The 10,563-nt window shown below is 37.9% G+C and overlaps 1 protein-coding gene across 3 annotated transcripts in view; it reads right to left on the bottom strand.

The window, feature by feature from the left end:
- The window catches only part of TESPA1 (thymocyte expressed, positive selection associated 1), a 44,481-nt gene extending 34,614 nt beyond the window's left edge, over positions 1-9,867 (bottom strand). For all 3 annotated transcript variants that reach the window (XM_027768533.1, XM_027768534.1, XM_027768532.1), the window contains exon 1: positions 9,712-9,867. The gene's annotated coding sequence lies outside the window, so the exon portion shown is untranslated. The remainder of the gene's footprint in view (positions 1-9,711) is intronic.
- Positions 9,868-10,563: the final 696 nt, after the last annotated feature.

Below are 10,563 nucleotides of genomic sequence, written 5' to 3' on the forward strand. Positions count from 1 at the left end.
AATGGGATCATGAATCTTCTTGTTTTGCCCCTTCATCCCCTGTACAGCCACAAACGACTTCTTTTTTAGAGCTATACTTTTAACTGGGAGTAAGGGAAAAATAAAGAGGGGGGAAAATGAAAAGAAGAAGAAGAAGAAGAAGAAGAAGAAGAAGAAGAAGAAGAAGAAGAAGAAGAAGAAGGAGAAGAAGAAGAGTGTCAGTTTCCAGAAACTTCTGTTCTTACAACACTTAAAAACAAACTCATTAGTGAGGCAAAATCATTAGTGAGGCATTCAACAATTTGGACACTAAAGTAGTTAATTTTTGAAAAGAACATCCTGAACATAAAGTGCAATAAAATTGTTTTAGATGACTCCACTTGCTACAGACAAAACATACCCAGAGAAAAATAATACATAATTACTGTTGTCTGATCTAAATTCCTTAGCTTCAGATTCCGTCCAAGACATGTTTTTCTCCTAGGGGAGACAGCAGTTTGCACTGTCAGATTTTGCTTATAAAATCCTGGCACCTGGCCCTTTGTCCACTGCCTATGACTTTTAGGGAAAATTAAATCATTGAATTACGTTTGTGTCAAAAAGAAGTCACCAAGTGGGATAACAGAAAGGGCTTGCTCTCCTTTATTTAGAGCTGTCGTGAGGTGATAAAGAGAGGATGAAGTTGTCACCAGAAGAAAACTTAGGAAAATAATATAAAAATCCCTGATCAGACTGTTTATCTAGTCCATCTTGTTGATCTAGTACCTTCCCTGTTATTCTAGTACCTTCCCTGCTTGATTTTTTTCATCTTAGTTCTTTCCACTGACACACTTTATATTTTATTTATCAAATATATTATTTTTTCTTGTGTTTAGAATGTGAGTTCTAAGAAGACAGGGAAGTCTTGTCTGGGTTGTTCACTACTGTTTTGAATCCCCAAAACAGAATCTAACATTGTAATTGCTTAACACATACTTATTCTCTAAGGGAATGAATGTTTAGTAGGTAATGAATGGTTCCTCGTAGGAGCCTGATACTTCAAAGAGTCATCATCATACACATATTTGGAGAGATCAGGTTCAAAACTGTATTAATAAATTTATAATTGATGTTTTGTTATTACTTCATGGCTTCACTATGTTGTATTTAAATTTGGTTTTCTTATTACTTACTCTTCAGGAGTTTTCAGTATTCTTTTTATTTTTGATCTGTGGAATCTGGGTGGTGTTAATGTAAGTGATGGGTGTTAACAAATACATTAAAATGTTAAAGGTTAAAAAAAAAGTTTACAGGGAACCAGCAGTTAGTGTAATGGCTATGTCGCTGGACTCCCACATAGTCGACCGCGGTTCGCATCCTGGACCCGGTGGCTTAAAACTCACGCTGGGCGCGTGTGCGTGCGTGCCCAAGATCCCAAGAGGAGAATGGAGGAGAAGGGATTGCGGCGTGACCATCCCCCCGGGGGGGGATTTCTCGCTTTCTGTCTCTATGTCTCTCTCTGTCTGTCTGGCGAGCGCACGCGCCCTACAGTGAAAATCTCTCCAAAAAAAAAAAAAAGTTTAGAATTATATACTTAACTAAGCATGTGAAACTATTTTGGGCTTTGGACCAGCATATGGAATAATGGTTACATTGCTGGACTCCCATGTAATCAACCATGATTCGGAGTCCTGGACTCAGCGGCTTAGAACTCACATTGGGCACGTGTGCTTGTATGCCTCAAATACCAAGAGGAGAATGGAAGAGAAGGGATTGTGGCTTGGCCATTCTCCCTGGGGGGTGATTTCTTACTTTCTGTCTCTCTGTCTCTCAGCAAGCCCATGATACTTATAGAAAAAAAAAATTGTCTTTAAAAAAATGTTTTGGGCTGAAAGTTGAAGAAAGGAGAAACAGTTATTCTATGACTTGTTCCTACCATAGGAGTTCCTGTAATTAAGAACAGAAGTTCTATTTTCTTATCTACTCCTCTTTTTCTCTATGTACTATACACAAAAGTTTTGCTTAATGTAGATATCTAAATAAAAAAAATAACACCTATGGAAACAGATTCCTTAATACATAAGAGTTCCAAAGAAAGGTTTATAATAAGTGGTTATTACACTTATGGAACAAAATGACTAGATTGATTAAGTGTTTTATCATCTGCTGAGAAGGAAAGCCATTTTCCAGGCAACTTATGTGAAAATTAAATAATTTCTTCAATTGGAAAGGCAAATAGGATCTCAGATCTGAGAGAGGAGATGAAAAGTGGATCTAAGCTTAGTTTCACAAGTTAGGCACATGGAATATGAGACTGGGGAACTGAATAGAGTAATTTTTCCCAGTCACCATCAGAATTGGGTTTTACAAAGCTGTTCATTAGGTGTTATATGGAAATCCTATGAGTACAGCAATATTAGGGGGAAGAAATAGAAGTGTCTGGCTAGTGGCAAGAGGAGGAAGCTGCACTGCAGGGAGATAAGAAGCAGGGTACACTTTGTGGAAATCTGGAGGAAGCACCAAATTATATCAGATAAGTACATCAGCAGTGAGTGTTAGAGAGATGTGAAGGACGGATGCCTACACACACAGATGTCAAGATAGAAGCTTTAACGGTTTTGAGGCCCTTATAATAAAGAAGATGACACAAAGATGTTTCCTACAAAGAAGTCATACAAAAACATACCTCTATAATACAATAAATTTGATGCAGTAAAAAGAGCACTGGCAAGGAATCAGAAGACTTATACATTCTTCTACTTTATGTTAGATTAACTGATTTCTGGTAAGTCAGGTTTTCTAATTGGGCATCCCTTTCATCCTCTAGAAATTGAAATGAGAGACCCAATATTGTATAAATTTTTCTCTAGTACCAATGTTTATGAATCAACTTCTATACTTTTAGCTGATTTAATATATATATATTATATAAAAATATTATTATATTATAAAATATAAAATATTTATATTACATATAAAATTATATATATATATATATATATAATCTATACAAGTCAATGCATTTGTATAGTTTTCTCCATAAACATTAGAAGATGGTCCAGTGGCCTCTGAAGTTACTTTCTATTTAGCAAATTATATGTCAAATTAACACTGATTTATGGGATTCCTAGACTTGTAGCTTTCATTGATTCAGGAAAATATTAAGGAAATAAGGGAAGCTGAGAAGGAACCCAAATAAGAGTGAGTTGATCAGGTGTTGATCATTGACTTGTGAACTTTTCTGCTTCTTTGTTTTAGCTTACAGTTTCAAACATCTTCCTCTTCACCCAATCAGATTCTGTCTATCCTTTAAAGTCCCACAGAAGTCCTCTCCTTTCTCTAACCCACTACTAGCAACTAGAACACATGCCTGCATCATACCAAGAAAAGAATAAGAGGCTACCTCTCTTGTCATTCTGCATCTCTCCTTATAATTTCTTCCCCAGATCTCATCACAAAACATAACACAGTACTTTGCAACAGAGGAACTGTGTCTGCACGAGTAAAAGTCACACTGGTGCTGGAAAATTGTCCTTAACTATTGTAGTATATGTCGTAGGACAGATGTTCCTAACTATCCTCATCACCTCAGATCTTAAGGTACCATGTAGTGAAGAAGAAAAAGGTTTGGGGCACAGCTTTTCTAATCCTTTATTGGTATAACACAGGAGTTACTGAAGTCTGATGAAATGATAAAACCTGGGCCAGCTGGCGATGTGGTAGTTAAGGTAGCCAGATCCCACGTGCCTGACTGTGTGCTTTGAGTCCTGACAGCTTGAGAAACATGCAGACTGCATGGGGTGCCCAAGATCCTGAAAGGAGAAATGGAGAAGGGATGGTAGTGTGACCACACCCCATCGGATATTCTCTTACTTTCTTTGTCTTTCTGGCAAGCACACATGCCCTCTAGAAAAATTTTTTAAATGGTAAAGATGAACTTATCAAAGTCTCTTTTTATTTTTTAAGAGAGATTTTTGCTATAGGGCATGCGTACTGACTGGAGAGACAGAGACAGAGAGAGAAAGTCAGAAATCATCTCAATCCCAGGGAGGATGGCCACACCACAATTCCATATCCTTTATTCTCTTCTCTGGATTTTGGGGACATATACACATGCACCCAGTGTGAGTTTCAAGCCTGTGGGCCTGGAGCTGGAGCCACAAGCTGCCATGTGGGAGTCCAGTGCCTTCAACACTATGCCATCTGCTGGCTGCTCAGCTTCTTCTATCTTAATTTTTTTTCCTCAGAGCTTTCCATTCTGAGTTTTTAATTTGTTAAATAGCCAAAATTTTCTTCTGGAACCTGACTACCACTTTTCTTAGTGCTGGCTTATAATACTGTATTTAATCTATTTTTAATGAGTACGAGGGTCTAAAATCTGCAAGTTCTTTTTTCTTATTTATCAGTAACCCAAGAAAAAAACCCCACACCGAATCTATTGTTCCTTGCCTACAAAGCCTTATTTTTCTCCTCTGTTACCATTTTTATCCTTTCGTCATTTTCTCTTCCCTATGTTTCTCTAGAGGTTTGTTCTCCTCCACAATCCATCAAGAGTTCTGAGATCTGACTACAACCAGGTAGAATAGGAGGGAATTTTTCTGGTTCTGAGGATGGAATAGGAAAACTTGTAGCAGATAGAATTGAGGTCAAATAAGAGAAATCACTTTTAATAGTTTAAGATTAAGGAGTTGTTTTAAGAGCTGTGAAATTAGTATATTCCAACAAAAATTATTATTGATGGCAAAAGCTGTAGGAGCAGAAAACTTTTAGGGGTATGTCATTATTATGATACTAAGAGCAACAGTGAGAATCTTATCTACTCTGTTCTTTAAGAGATACAGTCAGAAATTCACTACACATTGACAGTGGCAATTCAAAGTAATAGGTACTTATGAGAATTAATGTGTATAGAGTACCTTATATTTATCTATAAATATCCCTGTGAAGGACTTCACTTAATCTTACAGCCACTTTTGAGCTAATTGTTGTTGCCTGAAGCTCCAAGAGATATGTGACTTATCCAAGAACACATACTTAGAACCTCATAAGTCATAATATGTAAACCCAGGCTGGTTAGACTCCATGTTGTATAGTCTTTCTGCTAATAATATAATCAGAGAATAGCCTAAAATCACCACCAAAGTGTCAGGGGTGAAAGTAATTTGTGATATAGGAAAGTAGAAACTGTTCTGGTAAGTTCTTCATTTTTTATTTTATATAAGCTATTTTGTAGTCTAGCATGGAGGAGGCAGAATAAACAGTGCAATTTATGCTTAGTTTTGTGACAATCTTAGTGAAAGAAGTGTTCCTTGTTTGTGTTATTAGCATAATTCTTCTGAAGTCCAACTAGATTTAGATAATCATAAGGCAATTTAACCTTCCTTAGTCTTACAGAGTGGTTTTCAGCAAGGATCCTACTAGGTCTAATTGAGAAGAGAAAGTCCGCCTGGAATTCTGCATTACTTTCAGAGTGCTGTGGCCCTTAGAATGGTTAACTATGGTTATGGGGTCATCATCAGAAGACAGCCAGAGTTGACACTAGTCACAGCCCTGTGGCTAAGCTTTATAAGGTCATGGCTGGTATAGCACTGAACTTTGGGGTCAACTCTGGAAAATCTTGTGATGGAACTGATTAGTTGGGTTAAAGATAAGCACTTAAAGTGCTTGGAGTAGTGATATTTATCATAATTTGTTGGACATACTTTAATATTTTGACAAGTATGGGCTTACTAATGTGTACCTGCCAAATATCAGCTCTGCCCATGATACTTCACCAGGGGACCCAGTGAGAATGGTCAATGCTGCTTCATCTTTTTCTTCTTTTTCTTTTCTTTCTTTCTTTTTTATTTAAAGTCTATAGTTTTTTTGTTTATTTGTTTTAAACTTAAGGAAAAGAAAAGTGTAGAAAGAGCTTGGGCCTTGGAATCAGAATAAACTTTGTTAGAGTAACATTCTATTTAATTGCATATGTATTTTTGATAAAATGTTTGCCTCCTATATACCAACATTTCTTCATATGTATAACAGATAATATAGCAAACTTGTTGGGTTATTGTGGGCTAAAATCAGGTAATGCATACTAAACCCCTGATCAATAAATGAACATAATAAATGACAGCTGTGATTATTATTAATCTGCTTTCAGTCTAAATCATTTACTAAAATTGTAACATTTTAAGAATAAGGAAAGGAGGAAAAGCAGGGTACAGTAGATTGTGTAAAATCCAGATGGATGTTGCTCTTACGCACAGACAAATAATAAACAATGAAAACTCCTTCATTCTTACCAATGCCCACAGGGATCAAAAAGATCACCTAAAACTAGTCACTCATTTTGGAGTGAGGAAACTAGCGGTAGGGGGAAAATTTGTATGGGTCACAAAGAATATTAATAGCTATGAATGGCACTCAGACTCACAAGTTCTGAGGCCTAGATATATGCTTTCTTCCTTCAGATCGGACAAACCTTCCTCTTGCCACTTTTGTCTCCATGGCTTGGTGGCTGTTTGTGTTCAGTGCTCTGTACCTCCTCCCAGGAACATGAATTAGGCAAACCTCTCTTCTCTTCTGCCTACACCCTCGACATTATGCCTGTGAATTGGGACTTCGTGAGAACTACGTGGGAGGAGAGAAAAAGGAAACGGGGTTTCCATGAGGTGGCCCCAAAATTCCGCATCCTGGCAAGACACATATTTCTACCATTGCAAAGGACTGTGGGGAATCCCAGAATAGCCAACATTACTCCTTTTCGAACAGGAAAAACTTCACCTCATGCCGGGTTGACTGTCCCCCATTCAACTTCTATATACCTGTACAATCTGCAATTGGCTCTCATACTATTTCATATATTTTAAAAAACTTCTTAGTTTCTAACTCTCTTAAATGTCACTACAGTTTAGAAGATCATCAGGACAAAACCTATCCTAAAGACAGCATCTGAGCATTTCAAGAGTTCTGTGGGCTAAGGGAGCTGTTCAATCTGTTTGAGAAAAAAAAAAGAGTCTATTATTTAGTAAACACGGCATGAAAAATGTCAATTAATCAAGATAACCCTACTTCTCCTCCTATTTTACACTTATCTTCCCACAAGCAAGCTTGGCTGAATAAATACTAAAAGAAAACCATCTAATATCTCTTTTTCCCCCCTCTTTCTCTTTTGTCCTTATTTCTACTTTCATGATGTGGATGAATTTTACAGAAGGTTTGTAAAGTTCTGCAGGAAATAATACAGTTGTGTTTTTGAAAAAAAATTAATCCTGTGCTCTCTCTCTCTCTTTTTCCCTTTAATTAAAATTTTGCCAGATGGTACATGAGCTCCCTGGAGAGAGAAAGAAGAGAGAAAGTGAGAAAGCACCTTCCATGGGGGAATGGTACCTCCACAATCACTTCTCCTACATTTCTCCTTTCTTTTGGAATTTTGGATATATACTACATGTATTTCAAGGGACTTGAACTATGTGTTCAGGCCATGTGGGACCCAGCTGCCTTAACTACCATGCCACAAGCTGGCCCAATCCTGTGCTTTCAATGTTGAGAGACACCAAATTTTTCCATCTGGATGGGCTATAAAGACACCAACAATAAAAAACAGCAGTTCATTGAGCTGGTTTATAGACAGTTTCATAGACATAGAATTCATATCTTTAATTCTTCAGTCCTATTTCCTTGGTAATCAAGTTCTTTCCCTCATGTACTCAGTAAAAAAACAGCAGTTCATTGAGCTGGTTTATAGACAGTTTCATAGACATAGAATTCATATCTTTAATTCTTCAGTCCTATTTCCTTGGTAATCAAGTTCTTTCCCTCATGTACTCACTTCTATTCTTGCTCTCCTTTCTTTCTCTATATCTATACACACTCTTCCCCATATCCTCCAACTCATTTGATTGAACTGCATTTGTAACTATTCTGTATTAGGCCTAGGAATGGGCAGGGCACAGAGTACTGTGGGTACTGGAATAACCACTTTGGTCTTGCAAGTGGAAATAGATGCTTCATCTTTTTCTCTTATTGTAACTGAAGAGTGAACCTAGTAAGCCATGACATGGGTGGAGACCAAAGTTTCTTTCCATTTTCTACTGGAATCTGAAACATAAACCTTGAACAAAAAATGACTCTTCGGGACTGGATGGTGACACAGTGGTAAAATATATTGCTTTGTGAAGCTAATCCATATGGGAAGATTCACATTCATGTTCGGAGACCCCCCTGAGTATGTGAGGAATGTGCATGCTCATGATCCGGGACTGAATGAGGCTGGGGTGAATCATGGTGCTGGACACTGTTACGGCTATTCTTCTCTCTCTCTCTCCCTCTCTGGCTCATAGAATAAATAGCCCTTTTAAAATGACCCTGTTTTGGACTTCCATGTCCACTACATAATATTTAATTACAGTATTCTATCTTAATATTCAGAAGACTCAAGGAGTTCTGAGAACAAGTTATTAGTATGGTTGTATACAGTTTCCAAAATCTTTGGTGCCTATGAATAAGAAATTATGTTATATCTCTTGCTGTCTCACCTGTCATTGTTATGTCTGGTATTATTCTCATTAAAGGTAGACAATAAACTTGGCTTCCCCTCTTCCTGCTAATGCTTAATATTACAGAAGAATTATGCCAGATATTCGATGCTAACCACTCAAGTCTAATAATGATTGAATCTTGGACACATGAGTTGATAGCTTTCAACCTCCAGGATTTTACCTTAGGCATTGCTCTGTACTGTCTAGAAAGCTCCCGTGCTTCTTCATTCAGGGCCACTCATGGTAGACGGAGTCACTAGTACTTCCCTGGATATGTCTTCCAACCCTTCCCCACATAATCTTATCAGATGACTTCTATACAACTCTTTCTTATTTTACCTTGGCTCAGCTATAGGGACACATTTCTTCTCGGCCCACTGGTGAGCTCAGTGGCGTGGGTGTGGGAAAACCCCCATGTGGAGCATCTTTCCACTCCTCTACCCTCCCCAAAACTAATATAGGTGGTGGCATGCTCTGCCTGGCTATCACTGAGAAAAGGGGTGTTGGAGGGCCACAGCACTCCAATTATGTAGGTTACATACAGGTTAACATACCCAGTTATCTACCTTTGAGATGTGAATCCTGAAAAATCAGTCCTGAGATGCTGTTATCTGTATTAAGCCTCCCAGTTGATCTGGCCTGGCATTGTATAATTGTGTGAATCTTTCCTCAAAGTTACCCCACTATATCTTGTTGCAGTTTATCTCTTCAACAGTTTTCTTCTACACCTTCTGAAAGAAGAGGTTATATCCACAGAAAGCAAAACTGGTTTAGGCTAAGCATTTCCAACAGTCAGAGCTATGGACACCTGAATACGCTTGGCAATGAAACAGAATTTTTTTTTTTTGATTTGAGAACTTTTTAAAGTTAGAATCTGACTGAAATTGCAGCAAAAGTGGATTTAACAAGCTACGAAGAGCAACTCCTCAGGAAAAAAAAGGCAAGGCAAACAATTTCTTAATGTTAAATTAGAAAGGAACCCAAGTTTTGTGACCCAAGAAAGATGAATTCTTCAGTGATGAGAAAGCTGGGAAAAAGGCACAATGATGATAAAGGTTGTTTTGATAGGCACAATGATGATAAAGGTTGATGTCAGGGAGAAGGGAGATTTTCTCCTAACTTTTCCTTTTTCTTGGGAACCTGATTTTTCTCAGATCTATTTTCTTCAATCTCCTAGCATCATCCTCAGTCACTAAAGCCTTAAAACTGAGGTAAAAGCTGTACTTACCTGTCCACTGGTAAAGAGTTGACTGTGAGGTGAAGCCATTCTCAAAGCTGAGCTGAGCCCTTCCCAGATGTGGGTATAGAGGTGAGGGCAGAGAGAAAGTATCATGTTGTAGATTGTGTCTTTCTCTCTGTTCTCATTCAGCTGGTGTTGCTAGCTTGAAAGGGGAAGCGGAAATGAGAAAAAACACACACACCAGCACACGCACATACATAGTCCCCACCTCCTACCCCAGCCACATCCTTTGCTCTAGCTTGGAGACTGAAGAACAAAATGTCTGTACACTGAGCCCTCAGCTAAGGAGTCCTTCCCATCAGAGAGTTGCCTCAGTCTTTCCAAAACTACAGGAGATCTTTTTTTACAGGGGAAAGATAGAGTCCATTTAACAATGTGTGTATAGGAATTCTTCCTACCAAAACTAGAACTTCACTGCCACAAATAAGGCTTTCTGTCTTCAGGAGGAGAGGTGTCTAAACATGAGAAAGCTTTTGCTCAAAAATTATCTCGCACTGATCTCAGAGAAGAAGCTTATAGCAGTGTCACATGATTGAGAAGACTCCAAGTCAATGTGTTTTTATAACTCTTTCATATTCTGGTAAATTCCCTAGAAGCTTATTTTCAAATAGTGCATTCTTGTTTTATTTTGCATTAATTTCTCAACAATTTTTTTTTTTTTATGTTCAAACCACTCCAAAGTTTTTCTTTTCTTTAGTTTTAAAATTTTACCAGGGGGCATATGCACTTGCAGGACAGAGACACAGAGACACAGAAAGAGGACAATGGAGAAAACGATACCTATACACAGTGGTCAGGCCATAATCTTTTCCCCTCCATTCCTCCACCCTGTCAGAATTT

The sequence above is a fragment of the Tupaia chinensis genome, unplaced genomic scaffold (assembly GCF_000334495.1).
Source record: "Tupaia chinensis unplaced genomic scaffold, TupChi_1.0 Scaffold146740_1, whole genome shotgun sequence".
Lineage (NCBI taxonomy): Eukaryota > Metazoa > Chordata > Mammalia > Scandentia > Tupaiidae > Tupaia > Tupaia belangeri.